The sequence below is a fragment of the Phalacrocorax aristotelis genome, chromosome 7 (assembly GCF_949628215.1).
Source record: "Phalacrocorax aristotelis chromosome 7, bGulAri2.1, whole genome shotgun sequence".
NCBI classification, from domain to species: Eukaryota; Metazoa; Chordata; class Aves; order Suliformes; family Phalacrocoracidae; genus Phalacrocorax; species Phalacrocorax aristotelis.
Window position 1 is genome coordinate 27,069,897 of NC_134282.1, and position 15,518 is coordinate 27,085,414.

General features: G+C 42.3%; 1 protein-coding gene and 1 long non-coding RNA gene across 2 annotated transcripts in view; one reads left to right on the plus strand and one right to left on the minus strand.

Annotated features, from left to right (window-relative positions):
* Positions 1 to 15,518, plus strand: part of HS6ST1 (heparan sulfate 6-O-sulfotransferase 1) — a 209,170-nt gene that overhangs the window by 181,097 nt on the left and 12,555 nt on the right. The window lies entirely within an intron of this gene.
* LOC142059971 (uncharacterized) lies at positions 785 to 10,021 on the minus strand. Its single transcript, XR_012661558.1, has 3 exons — positions 9,384 to 10,021; positions 6,876 to 6,968; positions 785 to 3,775 (listed from the first exon to the last, which is right to left on the minus strand). It is a non-coding gene; the product is annotated as an uncharacterized LOC142059971 (long non-coding RNA).

The following is a 15,518-nucleotide window of genomic DNA, read 5'->3' on the forward strand; positions in this document are numbered from 1 at the left end:
GTTGAAAAGCTGGGAGTCCCCAGTGCTTCTACTGAAGGCAATGAGCTCAGCAGAGTCCCAGGTGACAAACTGGGCACAGAAAGTTGACATTGTGATAATGGCAAATAAGACATAATTCTGTGGAGAAGACACTATTTGGTTCCCTAAACAAGGCTCGACAATCACTTTTTTCACAAATTGTCCTTCCAAAGGATGTGGGTCACTCTACTTCTGTCTAAGGTATGAGATATGTGTGTTTTGTGGCAATCCCTTATGCCCTGATCCCTCTGTCATGCTAACAAGGTACCTGCCTGGAGCAGCTCACAGCTCTCCTCCAGCACATCAAAACCACAGCACAGCATGGCTGCAGCACCCCTGGAAGTCAGGACAAATTGGTTATCCCACCGAGATAAGAGTTCCTGGATCTGATTAGCTTAGACATAGCCTGAGAGAATTGGTGGAGGCACAGAAGGCAAAGTAGCTCCAGCTGATATTTTTCAAAAGCTCTTTCTTTGAACATGAATTGGGAAGGGTCCACACATCTTCAGTAAAACGTATCTGCTCTTTTTGCAGGAAGGTGATAACACCATTGGGGTCCTAGTTGTCCTTTTCTGAGAAAGACCCAATACTGAAACAACATGGAGACAGAAGTTCCTGCTTTACCTAGAGATTACTCTTCTAAATTAGTGTTTGGGCACGAATGGCAGGATTGTGTGTGATTGTTGTAATGTGTAATGGTGTAGGGGTTTCTGTCTGCCCCTCTTCCACAGTTCTTAGTGGTTTTCTCTTCTACTCTGCTCTTCTCACTGTTGCTGCTCCAGCATGGATCACCAGCATGCTCCAGCCCCTCAGGAGAGCCCCTGCCCTGACATGGGTCCTCCATAGGTCACAGTCCCTCAGGGGTGTCCCTCCTTTGATGAGCATGTCTCCAGCCCTCTGTCCTCAGCAGTCTATCCCTCCCCATGGCTCCTCAAGCTTCTCCTCACATTTCCTCTCATGTCCTCCCCTAGCAGTTGTCACTCCTTAATAAGAGAGCTCAAGCACAGTGTTTTCTTTGTCTTCAAGGAAGGCATTTGGCAGGCAGGCAGGTGAAGTATGATCCAAAATCCTAGAAAACAGTGCAAATCTTTCCTTTGAGTTCAGTGAGCTTCAGATCGTGCCATTATGGAATGAAAATTTGGCAGAAGAATACATGGAGTAGTTGTGACTTAAGAATTAGGCAAAAAGATTTCAGCAAACCAACAGTGACTGGAACAGTTTAAGATGAGTTCAACAGTCCAAGCACTCATCTTAAAAGCAGGCAGAATAGGAGAGGTCAGCACTGATGCCCGAAAAAACATTTGTAACAACAGCAGTTCTCTGTCAGAGTACAGGCATGTTCAGCATATTAAAAGTGACAATTGACCTCTGAGGTGTACAGCTTTCAGCCTGCATCAAGGCCAGGTTTGCTTGTAATGCATCCGTATTAATAGTAATCATTTGAAAGGTGCTTGTTTCTCATTTTGGAATTAATGCAGTTTTTTAAATAAGACCCGTGAAAACCTTATCCACATAAAGAAAAATAAAAGGTAGGATTATAGTAGATATAGGTCTAAATATAAACCTTTTGTATGATAACGTATGCAGCTAACCTCACCCCAAACACTCACCAAAAAGAGAATCATGTAATTTACAGCCAGAACATGCCCTCCTGCACAAACTGGTTTTAAAAGAGAAAATGTCTAATATTTTTATTTTACCTCTTCAAAAGGGAAGCCCTTTGTTTTATGACCAGATTGACCTGATGGTGAACTCAAGGCTGATATGTTCAATACTCTTAGGTAATTTTGCAAATTTAATGTACCAAATTGAATCAAATTTAAACTTAGAAGTCTAATCACAGCTCATCTCAAGATCCTCTTTTCTTGTCTTCCTTCCTTGTCCTCCCTATCTTGTCACCTGGATCATTCCGAGTTTTCCTCCCAGAATATTTTGCTACTCCATAAATCTTAGACAGATGAGAATGTGTTTAAAGAAAATCTGTGTATTCACTGGGGATGGAATAAAAGTGCAGATTGAGCTATCTGTTGTCAAGGATAACTGGTAACTTTCTGATGAAGGGAAAGGGTAGTAAAAGGTATTGAAGGTTCTTTGGGTTAAAAAATTGGAGTGTGACTCATAGATCTGCCACCCACCATGTTCGGCACCTAATCTCAAGACTCACAGCAGCCTTTACAGGCTCCTAGATGATGAGAACAATGCAAGGCACATCTCTCTTTGTGAAGGGACTTTTGGCACCCAGTCTCTCTAAGTGCCGTCAGAAGCCTCATTTGTAGAATTTTGTTCATGGTATTAATGGGCATTTTGTTCTTAGATGCAAATAATCTGCCTTTTCTCTGAGACTGAGTACTCTAGAAAGATCCACTCACAATTTCATATAAATTCCTCACAAAATAGAATCCCATTATTTTCCAAGTCATATGCACAGCACAGGTTTTGCATGAAATATGTTTGGGTTTTGCTATAAGTAACTTCAGCTCAGGTTGAATTCCAGGTCCCATTCATGAAAGTTTTCTCATATTGTAATGGCCTTAAGCATGTATTTTTTTGACTTTTGGAGCAGTACTAAGGATTGTCCCAAAAATATGGCAATAAGGGGAATCTTCCTACATATTTGAAACACAGTATAATATGTATGATACATGTTCCCATATGTAACAAGAAAAAAATGTAGTTACCATTCATCAGAACGAGGATCTGAGACTGCATTTAATTCTGATTATGACACAGAAACATGTCCAGAATCACATGTCTAGAGCTGAGTTGATAGCAAAGAGCTTTATAATTGAAAGTTGGTGCTGAGTGGTTTTGGACCAGTGCAATTTCCCATCCTCTTCCCTATTTTTAATTCTGTTTTCTTCTTGCTTTTGGTTACAGTTACAATTTTTCTGACTAATCCCGTCATTATGTCTTTGTTCATTGGAGGGGTGGTTGATGAGTCATGGAAGAGCATCTTTCTCCAGCCCCTGCAGGAGCTCTTACCTCCATGCCCTTAGCAGTGAGGTATTGCCAGGCTAGCACTCAAACAAGGAACATCTCAAGCGGTGATTTTCACACCTTGGCTTTCAAGTTTTTGTCAATGGAAGTCAGCTGCCTTATATGGCTTTCAAAGTGTAATAAAATATATCTTTCCAGTCCTTTAGTGACAAAGGAGAAATATAGTTGAGCGGGACAACTGGTATAGCTACATCTCCACCGACTTCATTGGAATGAATGGGGCTGGCTTGGTTGGGAGACACAGACAGCAGGAGCCTATTCCTGCTCCTGTGCATACCATCAGGGCTTCTTCAGCAGTGTTGGAAGAGACCAAGCACTTCAGTTACATTCGCAGACAGTGAGAAAATAACATTTATGTGGCACAAATAGCTGGAGTCTAAATCTGCTGGTTTCAAGCTGAATTACAGCTCTTCAGGAATGGTGCAACGCCCCAGAAGCATGGAGGGAGAGCAGATGCTTCCATAATGCAGAGCTCCCTGCCATGAATCATAACTAACTCACAAGAGTAAAATCCTGAAACAGGTCCTGAAAACATCTGCCTGACAGTTCACACACACATGTAGCTGTCTGTCTGAAAGGTCAACTCCATCCTTTGATGTTTCTTGATTATGGGGGACTGTGCAGGAAGGACAGGAAAGACTCCAACTGTCAGGATTATTTAAAAGATCTCTTGAGAAGGAAAGTCTTCATCCAGAGGAGGTGAGCTTTGCCTTGCAGGATGGAGGAGACCAAAACCAGGCATAGCATACGGAGAGAAAGTCTAGAAGGACAGATATGTGTCAGATCCAATAATAAACAGAAATTCCCAGTTTTCGTTAATTAAGTCTCTTCCTGTCCAGTCACAGGGAAATAGGTCCCATGGCAATAACAGAAAGGAAGTAAGTCAGTGCCTCTGCTGTTAATTTAGTGCCCTCCTGGGATAGATGGAGAATACTGTTGTGCATCTGCCCTGCTAACAGGCTTCATCCCACAGAGAGGTTCTGGCTCTTCCCAATGTCTCCAAAAGCGTCCTGAAGCCTTGTCCTGCAGCCAGAAGCCCTGGAGCATCCCCCGAGCAGACACGCCAGACCTGTCAGGAGGCCGAGGCAGACCAGAGACTCTGGTTGGGAGGATGGGAATTGGGAGAAGTGTTTGTTCAGCCCCAGCTGGTACCTGCTACCAAACAGCCGTCAAAAAGTGATGGAAAAACCATGCAGCGTCTGTTTTCCAGAGGAGAGCCATGCTTGTGAGCCACAGTGCGCAAGGGCTAAAATCTCTTGGTTAAAACATACATTGCAAGAAATGAGCAAAACCTAAAGTTTACACAGAGGTGGGCAGCTGCAGATTGCTGATACACACTGGCAAAACGAGTCTCTGTATGAAAATGGCTTCGTTTTGCCCTTGCCTGCCTTTTTTTAGATAGTGGAGTAACTGACTCTTCAGCAAGGCAGAAGGCTCCACTACTTATGTTTCCACAGTGTATTTTCTCTCCCAAACAATGTTTGCTGCCCCAAGAGCCTAATTATCACCTAAGAGATGTTAACAGCCAGATCATTGAAACTTCCAAAAGGTTTTGATCAAACACAAGCAAGATGTAGTTTGTATTTTGCTGCTCTGTATTCCAAGAGCAGCTGGTCTCCTGAGGTAGTAAAGTGTGGACTAAGTTAATGAATTTAAATATGCTTCTGTTAGATCTTTTAATCATGAATGTAATTGCATCTGCTAGACTTTTTAATTTTTAAATATAGAGTATATGATTGGATTTCTTTTTTCCCCCCCCTTTTTTTTTTTCAAATCTATTGCTACTGTTCCTCCCTTCAGGGAATTCTCCCATAGGAAGACCTTGTCTTCCCAGAGTGAATATTGTGACTCTTTACTGTACTGATTCTTTCAATATTAATTTTCTGTATTAGCAGTCCCCTTTCTGTCCCTCCCTACAACTGCTTCTGCCTTTGTTATGTTTGGCATAAAGAGGATACACATGTAGTAACAGGTACACAAAGCCCAAGCACTGAGTGGGAGGAATTTACCTTTGGATTTCTCTGTCTGTGATACATGCCTTTCATGCCAGCTCTGGCACTTGTCTCTAGGCTGACTGGAATAACAGGATGCACAACAAGCATCCGCCCAGCTTCCCAGAAAGACTAACAAGGGGAATTCGAACCCCAGTACCCATGTCCCACAGTCAACTGAGAGATGCAGCTTTCCTGTGTTTGAGCTAATGATGATAAAAATGTCATCAGGCTAAAAAGAGCAAACAAAGGAAACAGGCTGCCCTGTCCTGAGATGCTAAATGCTTTCCAGATCTTTTGCTTTCGTTCACCCCCTCTTTGGGATGGAAAAATGAAATACACCAAGCTGAGATCCCACAGAGTATTCAAAGACGTGGATTGCAATGACCCTGCTACCCTCCAGCTCCTGTTGGCAAAATACTCAAAGAAAAGATAAATTCTTATGGGGGGAGACAGTCAAGGGATTGAATGACTCAGGGCTGTGGGATATGGAGCCTCATATAACAAGATCACCAGCTCTCATCCATCCTAGGTTGGTGGTGACTGAAAGCCTCTCCAAGCTCAGCAGTTTGCCAGTGTATCTGAAAGAACTATTGGCCTCAGCCCAGCAGACCCTGGTGGGCAGAGACTTATCACAGCATGCTCTAGGGATGTAGATTGCCACATTCTTATTTCAGAATTTACCAAACACAAGAAACTTTTTCTCTGCGATAATTGTTTTGACAGAGAGACTAAGCACATGCCTGCATTCAAAATGTGATTATTTCAGTAGAGCTGTGCTGATAAACCCATTTTGGAAGAGAACTCACACTGGCAAACGTTCCTCTGCCTCTATAACTTAACCCATTTCCCTGGACAGAATAAGCTATACCCACAACTGTATATATAACTACCCACAGCTTTTTGCTGGCAATGCTGTTGGGCTGACAATGTTCTTTTATTATTTACTTCTCACAGTACAGCTATGCCATCAAAACTTTTCCATGTAATCTAAGCCTATGAGGGAGAAAAACCCTGTGTATAGTTTTTGGAGGTGATGTTTCATAGTCAAGCCTGAGGCAGAGACTTAAGCAAAAGGCTCTACAGGTACAGAATTGTAATCGCTCAATGCAAAACCCAGTGCTCCACGGTTATGTATGCAACATCACCTGCCGGCCAGGGGGCACTTCGTATGCAGTGTTTGTGTAAGCAGTGAAGAGATGCCGTTAAATTGGAAATGTAAATACCAGTGGCAAGTTGTGTAAGTCCCTCTGGAAGCAAAGTTGTGTGTGCAGAGGATTGCCTTGGGAGGATGTGCTTCTGCTGACTCTTGTACTTGGTTTTGCCACCTTATCAGATGCTGCAGTTGGTACCCTGCTGTACGGTGACTTCAGTGTAGCATGGGGTGCTGTCAGGTGGCACACTGGCATCGCCGCCTCCAGCCCCAGCGAGGAAACAGAGACACTCACAGTTACTGACTCCTGTCGTTGTCCTCCCCCACCAACCCACTGAAATGAAATTGCACTGTGGCCTTAATACATAAGACACAACAAATCCCATGAGAAGGGAAGAAAAATATTGCCATAAGGAGAGCTTCCCCTCCCTGCTGGACCAGGCGGGCAGCACTCAGCTGCAGATGACATTCAGCAGCGGGCAGGTGCCACCTAGTGGGAACTGGGCCACATCCAGCCCCGCAGCCGGGCTGGGTCGCGGGGAGAGCTGGGTTTTCCCTTCGCGCTGGGATGTTGGGGTATTCACAGGCCGCAATAGAAGCAGGAGGAAGAGTCCCACTGAGCACTTTTTTTGGAGAGAAGCGAAGGGGTTTTCTAAGTTGAAAGCAGTGCTTTGGGGAATTGCAATGTACACTTTTAAGCATATAATTAGACTTACCTGCAGTAGAGGTGCAGAGGAGCTTCGTTGCCTTTCAGCCAGCTAGGACACCTCCAGAGTCCTTCAAATGGAACATGAAGCAATAATATTGACCTGTATTTTAAAAAAAAAAAAAAGTCTTTCAAGGATTTATTAACCAAAAAGCTGCTTTTCAAAATCACCTTCAACACATTGCTGCTTCTGTGGTAGTTTTAAGTGCTCCTGCTAGCCACAGGGCAAGGGATCTCATTTACCACCCTTAGAAGCAGAAGAACCCATGGTTTGTTAGGGCATGATATCCCTTCTTCACAGTCCAGGGGTGCTGTCCTTGTGAAATACCCACTTGGTATTTCATTGGGCCTTATATTCACTCAGATTTGCTAACTCTTTCAGCCTCATAATGTATTGATCTGAGAGATCACCCAACAGAGAAATCCTGTCGTTGTTTAAGTTTTGAAGGCTGAAATGTCCCTCCGAAGACCCAAACCACAAGTCTGATTTGTGATTCCTGTGAGTGCATCTAAGAGGAAACAAGCGGATTCCTGTAATTAGAAATAGCTTTGCGATTCCTTGCACCTCTGTCGGCAGTGCCTGGGCCAGGTCACTGTCAGAGACAGGATGCTGGCTGGCCTAGACCGATCAGTGATGGATTTGGAGCGGACCTTTCCAGCACTGCTCAGCTAATGAATTTTGCAGTCTTTGTCAGGTTCCTCAGTATGGTGATTCACTTAGGAGAGAAATTGTTTCTGTGACCTAGACCATCACTTTGACAATTCCTGTTGGATATTTCTGTAGGCCTGCTTTAAGTGAACTGTGGCTGCTGGGGTTGGCAGAAAGCAGTACTGCTGTTGGGTATAAAATATGTGCACCTTGTATTGTGCGTGTTACATATTTTCCTTTTCTTTAAGAAACAGTATCAACAAAAGTGTTAATTGCAGGTCAGCTCATGCTGTGTTGTTTTCAGGCTCAAGCCAAAGGAAGTTGAAACCAAGAATTAACTTACTGTTTTCAGATCAGTAATTTGTGAAAAAATGAGTAATGATGCCCATGAAGTCTCCAGTTGTGCTATCACGAAGGGCTGGTATTGGTTACAGTAACAGCATAATGAATAGTACCCTCTTCATCAGGCTGCAGCCCTTCCTGCCTGCCTCAGCCCAACTTCTGCAGTGTTTTTAAGAGTAAACTCTGGGCATTTCCTTAGGTCTGACTCTGGATGCTGTGCCGCATGCAGAATGTACCGCAACATGGGTTTGCTGATGCTGGCGTGGCCTGTGCGAGATAGTTGCTTTTCGCTTCATAGCCTTTGATGGATTCGTTGCATACAGCTTGTAGTAATGTCTTGATTTCCCAGGAAGTAATGTGTTTTAGACAGAAGCCAGGCATCTTGTTACTCCTGCCAACTGGCAAGGGGGGTGCGTGTATGCTTATAGATATTTGGTGTTTAATAATTGAACCTCGATATATCAAGGTTGGCAGCATGTATTTCAGCTTTAAAGACAGAGAATTGTTATAGGAAAATGGGATGTTTTCCTGTGCTGAAGACAGATTTTTCTTCCCCAGCTAATCCTGGTGTCTGCAGCTGCTGTCTAAATATCACCTCCTAAAAGGCAGGGAATGAACTTCTGAACATCTGTAACAGCTACATTAAGTGGTGTGGTTTATTGTAGAATTATGGATGATGATAGTTGGATTACTAAATTGTAAATCAATCAAAAGCATTCTGATGATATTCTAAACCATGAGAGAGAGAGAGACTCATGCAGGAAGAGACAATGATTTATTGCACCAACTGGTAACACATCCATCCCCAGTCATTTTTATATATAATTATTTTAAAAATATTTCAACCATTCATAAAAGTGGATTAAAAAAAAAAGAAAGAAATCTGTAATGATGATAAAGTTTTGCTGCAACAAAAATTGATGCTCCCACACTGTGACTTCTGGTGATAGGAAAGTAGAGGATAAGGAACTTAAGATATACAAACCTCACAATAAGTTAGTTGGACAATTGCCTTTGTTTAATTGTCTTTTACGAGCAAATGAAGGGAGCTTTTTCCTCTTTATTCTTAAATCTATTCCTTTGAAAGTGTCTTACACTATCTGCAGTTTTAAGCCAGTGGTACCCAGGATTTTTAATGCACAGCAAGTCATCCATTTCCAAGGCATTAGCAACACAGACAGGATTTATTTCAATCTGTGCAGATGATTCTTTGATGCGGGGCTTGCTTAAGTGCATTCCAGTGCAGTTAATTAGAAAAACAGTATAAGGCAGTGGCAACTCCAACAGATCTTAATTGTAAAAGTGACTGATTAGTAGCTCTGCTTTCTTGAGTATTATATATTTGTTGCTTGACAGCATTTGGTATTCCTGAGGAAGGGAGAGTCAGTTAGTTGAGAAGACAGAGCTTTGGTACTCTTTGTAAGCCACTAATACGGCTATTCTCAAGAAAAGAAGCAGTTTGGGAACCTCTCTCAGCACTAATTTTAAGAAGGAACTGGGTAAATGGTATTGGGACAAGTCACCTACCTCCTGCCATTGGTATGGCAGTATTTAGTTCACATTAAGTTGCTTTGCTGGGCAGTAGTCTTTCCTTTTCATTAGCAGCCCTACGTGGCTCACAGGCAGCATGCGAAGGAGCTCTTTGGAAACCAGTCCTTGCAACAGCTTGCACCGTGGCTGCCTCCAGGAATGGGTTGCGCTGCTCTTTGTGGTTTTCTTCCTTGGGATGTCTTGTTTCTTGATGTACCCTGGCTGTTTGAAAGTTATAATGTTTACTTGTGCATCCAGGACATGTCAGGCTAGTTTCAAAATTCTGTGCTTCTAGATTCTGTTTCCTGAGTCTTACCACCCTGATCAATAAAGGTAGCCATCCATCAATTTTTGATTGGAACAAGATTGTTGATCCACAAGCAACTCATGGGTGTCTGTGTTGCAGCTGCAGCTGCCTGACACAAATATTGCATCCCTTTTGGCTGAGGCAGGCAGTTGCCAAGGAATTCAGTCGTTCTGCATAAGCAATCAGTATCTGCTCCTCTGACTACTTGTGCTTCCTTAATCGTCCTGTATGGTTTCTTTATAATTTAATCTTCTTCAAGGAGACATACTTCCCGTCGATCATGCTGTTACACTTTTCTGAATCTTTCTTGAATCTCACTGCCAGTGGAGCTCCTGTAATTCAGAAGAGAAGCTGGCTTACAGTTAAAAAAAAAAGGCAAACCCCAGCCTATCTGCTTTGTTTGCAGCTGATTCAGATAAAGTATATTTGCATATTGCATATTACTTCTGCTTTGTCTTTGTACTTTTTCAACTTGCTTCTGGTTTTCTTTTTCTTTGTGGCAATACTATGATTGTTCTTTCTTCTGTGTCCTGAAGTGTGCAGGAATCAAATGCAGAAATCCTGCTTTATTAGGTAAAATATGCACTTTTTAAATTCATTGGATGCATCTTGACATCTGGGGAGGCCGAATCCCTGGCATTCTTTCTCTCTCCAGGGCAAAGACAGTACAAAGCTGTACAGATTTCCGTGCAGTACCAGTGCACCTCTGTCCTGATGACACAGGGGACCTAACTAACAATTACGTTATAGTAAATGTGCCTGTGATCTGTTACTAAAATCTGTATTTTGTGTAATGCTAAAACCAATAAAAATTAGTCTTGGCCATAGATCAAATAAGTGAAGGGAGTGAAAAAGTTTATGGAGGATTGCAGTGGTTTTTCATCCTGAAATTTCCTACTTTGATGACAGCAGAGGCAATAATCAAAGCAAAAGAATGCAAAGAATAGGCATGGTTGCAGTCCACATTTCTACCATCTGTCCTCTGCCAGCACTGATGTAATCCTTCTGGCAGTGCAACTTTCCGCTGCAGTCCGTCAGCATTCAGATGTGCTATTGATTAGTCAGTTTACTAAGGTCACTTAGGAATCACAACAAACCTCATGAAACTTGGGAAAGGTAATAAATCAAAGGAATTTGATTTGTAACTTGCCATCATTTTCGGTGCCTTGCTTCAGCAGAAGACAGCAGTCAACACTTCCTAAGCGCTTGACATGAGGAAGGTTATGATGGCAAAAGAAAGCACTTGTTTATAAATGGTACAAGTAACATAAGCATTTAATGGGTCCTAGAAGAGTCCAAGGCTCCAGAGGGCTCTGGAATGCCTTCCTCTCCACCCCGTCTGCTCCCCTCACCCTGACCCCCACTTTTTTTTCCCAAGCCTTTGGCCAATTTTCATCACATCTGTCATTTTGAAAAATGAACTGGCAGTTCACTCCTAAGGTTCATAACATGTCACGTATCTTTTTCTAGATTAACTGGTTTGTAAGAGACAGTGCAACAGGAAATTCTTGTGCTTACACAGCAGCTCAATTTTCTTAAAAAGCAGAGATGTTATTAGAACTCATAGTATGTTTCTACTCTGCTAATTGGATATAAAACAGTCATGAGACATGAGGATGATACAACTATACTTGTTTCCTAAGTAAAAGCCTATTAGTAGTATATTGCTAACAAATCTGAACTGGGGCTGTGTGTGTAACAGTGTATTATGAACACCGCAACTATTAGTACTGCACAACACTTAGATCAAAGGTAAAAGCATACTCTCATTTCATTTATGGAGATAATGATCCAGGAAATGTCCATCTCTGATGGTTTCAGAGGAATTAATACTCACCCATTACCTATCTTGATGCTGCATTTGATACCAGACATAAAATACTCCTTTGTATTACCATATATATCTCATCAGTGTAGAATAGTCTGTATCATACTGCCACTCCCAAGGTGCGTATCAAGGCTACGTGTCCTCCCGGCTTTCTAACAAACTACAGTTTCACCCATCGGCCCTTGGGCAGATGACTTACATCCTTTATACTTCCACTCTAGCTCTGCAGCCTTTGCCAATATAATTCAGAAGGAATACCTATGTAAAAGGAACATATATGTAATAGTATTCCAACTATTGCTTTGTAGACCTACCTTTCTTTGTAGGTCAACTTTTCAAAGCGATGTCTCACATTGAGCTGTTACTGCGCTGCAGCCACCGTGTGTGCGGAGGCTTGTGCAGAAACGCAGCATCTATCACATAGCAGCTCCTATCATATCCAAAATCAAGGCTAGACTGCTTGCAGGATGTCCTGATCGAGCACACAGATTGATCTTTTCCTTGGTTGTATGTCTGCAGGTTTCTTCACCACCACCCTGGAGAAGGCCCTTGCAATTGTGTTTGACTCCATACAGCATTTTTAAAGCTGTGACTCAGAGCCCATGCCTGTCTTGCAAATACCAAAAGGGGAGCTTTTGTTTAAAGTTGTTCTGAGTGGATGGAGGGGTGTTTTTTCCTCTTGTGAAATGCCTGAGCCCTGCTTGCTCTTTTGTCTCGTTCTTCACTGCCAGCTTCTGTTATCTTTTCTACTGCCTTTGCAAGAAAGATGTGTTGTGTTTGGTACACACAGGAAGACCCACTCACAAGCTTCACGCTCCCTGGCTGACACTGCTGCGTGACCATTCATGGTATGATGAAAGGCTGCATCACCAGGATTGTGAAGCATTCAAAATCCTTCACATTTTATGAAATACACAGGGTCAAAAAAGAGAGGTGTGTCTTTTCATGCATGCTTACTCACAGTTAAATTATTTTTTAAACTCAGAGTTAAATAGTACTGGTATTTTAAAGAGTATATTTAGTGAATATAACACATTTTAATTCCTGCTAAAAGACAGAAATGCGTCATAGAGTCTGACTCTACAGCTATTTAAATCCGGAACATCAGACCTAAGTAATCTCAGGATAATTTACACTCTGAAATGTGGTATAGATCTACTTACACCCTCAGCCAGTATTGTTGTAGCTGCTGGAATTAGAATTGACTCTGTCTTCCCATTTTTCTGTTCTTCACAAAGAGGTTTTAGCAATAGAAAGAAATAGAAATAGAAATAGAAATAGAAATAGAAATAGAAATAGAAATAGAAATAGAAATAGAAATAGAAATAGAAATAGAAATAGAAATAGAAATAGAAATAGAAATAGAAATAGAAATAGTGTTGGGAGGGACTTACAATGATCCTCTAGTCCATCTGCAGTTCTCCTGGGCAGTTACTGTGAACTGGAAGAGCAGCAGGTAAGGCTGCAGCCTCAAAAGCCATATAAATGTTGCCAGCTATGGAAGTGCTCTTTTTCCAGGGGCTGCTGGTGCTCACACCCCATCCTGTGTTTCAGAGGGAGTGAGACATGTCATGTCAGTGAGGATCCAAAGTTCCAAGCACCCAGCAAGCACTCAGAGGCTGAGTTGCTAGGCCAGGGTCTTCCACAGACTCCAGAAACTGCTTTGAAACCCCTTTCTTGGGAATGGAGGAATATATTTTTGAATTAAACTGCATTTAAGCTATTCTGGAAGAACAGCCCTTCTTACTCCCAATTGCCATAACAGGCGCTGGGGGTGCAGATCAATTATTAGTGGTTTGTTGGCGCTGCTGTGACATGTGAGACTCCACTTTGCATATACCTGAGATTAGGATAAGCAGGCGAGTTGTTTCTGGAGCATCCACATACAAACAGGCATTCATATAGCAGCTTTTTCTGTAAACGCTCTCAAAAATACAGCCAAATTGTGAAAGGGTGTAGCCTCACCACAACTCTGCTTCCTTTTTAAGAAGGGGGAGGTGGACTGAAACACCCAGTTTTACCTGCTGAAACCCACCCTTGTGTATTTAGAAACCCATGCTTTGGATTGCATCCAGCTGAGAAAGCCTTTGAGAGTTTAATTTTTCCATTTGGAAGAAAAGCATGTCAATTTGTCTGTAGTATGAGAGTATCCTCTTCTGCCTCCAACTCCTGAAGCAGCCTGGGGATTGTTTTTAGGGGTTTGCTCTCAGTGGGCTGTGAGAAGCTTGACCCAGGCATCGTTGCACCAGGAATTGGCCCATGATGAAATTGGACCCTAGGAAGAGTCCCTGAGTGAAGATGTGGAGGGTGAGCAGAGCCTGTGTAATGGTAGGTTATTAAGTTTCAAAACATCCTATCTTTTAATACAGCAGACTCCCAGGAGCAGAGACCGTCATGCAAAACAAATACAACTGTGCAAAACAAACCCGGTTACCAAAGCAAGCACTGGCTTGTTGTAAAGACACCCCCCTCATTTACTGGAAAAGAAAAACATGGATGTAGGTGTTTACACAGTCTGAATAGTGGAGGATTGGCCTTGCTATTATGTTTCATGGCTTTCGGTGTTCCATGTGGCAACCTTTATTTAAACATAGGGGACAGAAGAGACTGTTTGTTTGTTTGTTTGGGGCTTTCTTTCTTTTTCTATCACTTTAAAGGGCTGAAGAGTTTATTGTGTGCGAAATGCAGGAAGAGTCTAAATGAACACCAGATGAAAGGAAACAGACTGAGGAAAATTGGGGCTATTTGCTACCAAAGGAAGTAATCATTGTACATGTATTAAATTCCAATCTCTAACTGAGAGTGTGTTTTGCTATGCAAGAAATCTGACTGTAGAGTAACCCAAAATGGAAATACGTGGAGTCTTCCCAAGTTTGGGCTTTAAAAGTTGTAAGCAGGGGTTTGGTGTACTGGTGGTAAGTAAGGCAGAAGGCAACTTTTACCAAAGCACATGCTGAGGTTGGGTGGAGAGTGTTCTGCACCCCAGCGTTTCCCACCATAGTGGAAGGTCATTTTGTGGCTCTGTGCAGAAGGGTAAAAGAGATTTTACTACATCTGTTATTTGTTGCTAACATTTGGTATGACTTTGTAATCAGAATATAAATTCCTTACAAACTTTCATCTGCCACATTCTCAGCTCTTCCATCATTAGAGACACCAGATTCACCTTTACTTATTATTTATCTCTAAGTCATTGCTGGAATGGCTTCTTTAGGATGCAGCGTCCATTTTCAGCAGAGATAATGGTTACCTAATGATCCCCTTAATTGTCTCTGTAAGGTGAGGGTTTAAGGGATCGCAGCAGGGCTGCTGACTGCTCTAGTTCTTCTTCCCTGGATCTCTGCAGACTAACAGCAGGGTAGGTGCACATTTTCATTTCGCTGGTGGGAGGCAAAATCACTGGTTGGTTTAGTGATAAACTATTTACAGTGAGAGCCAGTATGAATTGAATTAGGACCCTCACAAATTATTTGAGGAGTGTGTAATACATGGGCTTAGCTTACAAAGATGCCTTAAATCAGCCACAAATTTGACATTGCTACTTCTTTTAAACAAAACAGAGCGTTTCTCATTCCTGCAAGCCGGCAGACACCCTGTTCAATTCAGTTAATTCAGCAAGGACATAGAAAGATATTTTTTTTCTTTAGCAGTAGAAAATTGTAGCCTGGGGGCATGCTGCTTTGACAGATTAGGGTTATATGGTTGAAGCTGACCTATGCAACTTCCTTCCCCTTCCCCCTCCTGGCAGGCGGGATGAAGCATATATGATTGGCAGTGGCTATCCTTAGTTTGCTCTTTATCTGATGGAAGGCCACCACAGTAGCAAAGAAGGACTTGTTATAGATTTTGCTTTTCCTGTGAGGGATGCTTGAAAGCTCAGTGAATAACCTGTAGAAATAATAATAAAAAAAAGATATTTTGGCTGTGTGAGAGGGAAGCATTTAATCACAGCAAAGAATAGGGGATCGCACAGTCGAATAAGTAGTTCTTGGCAGAT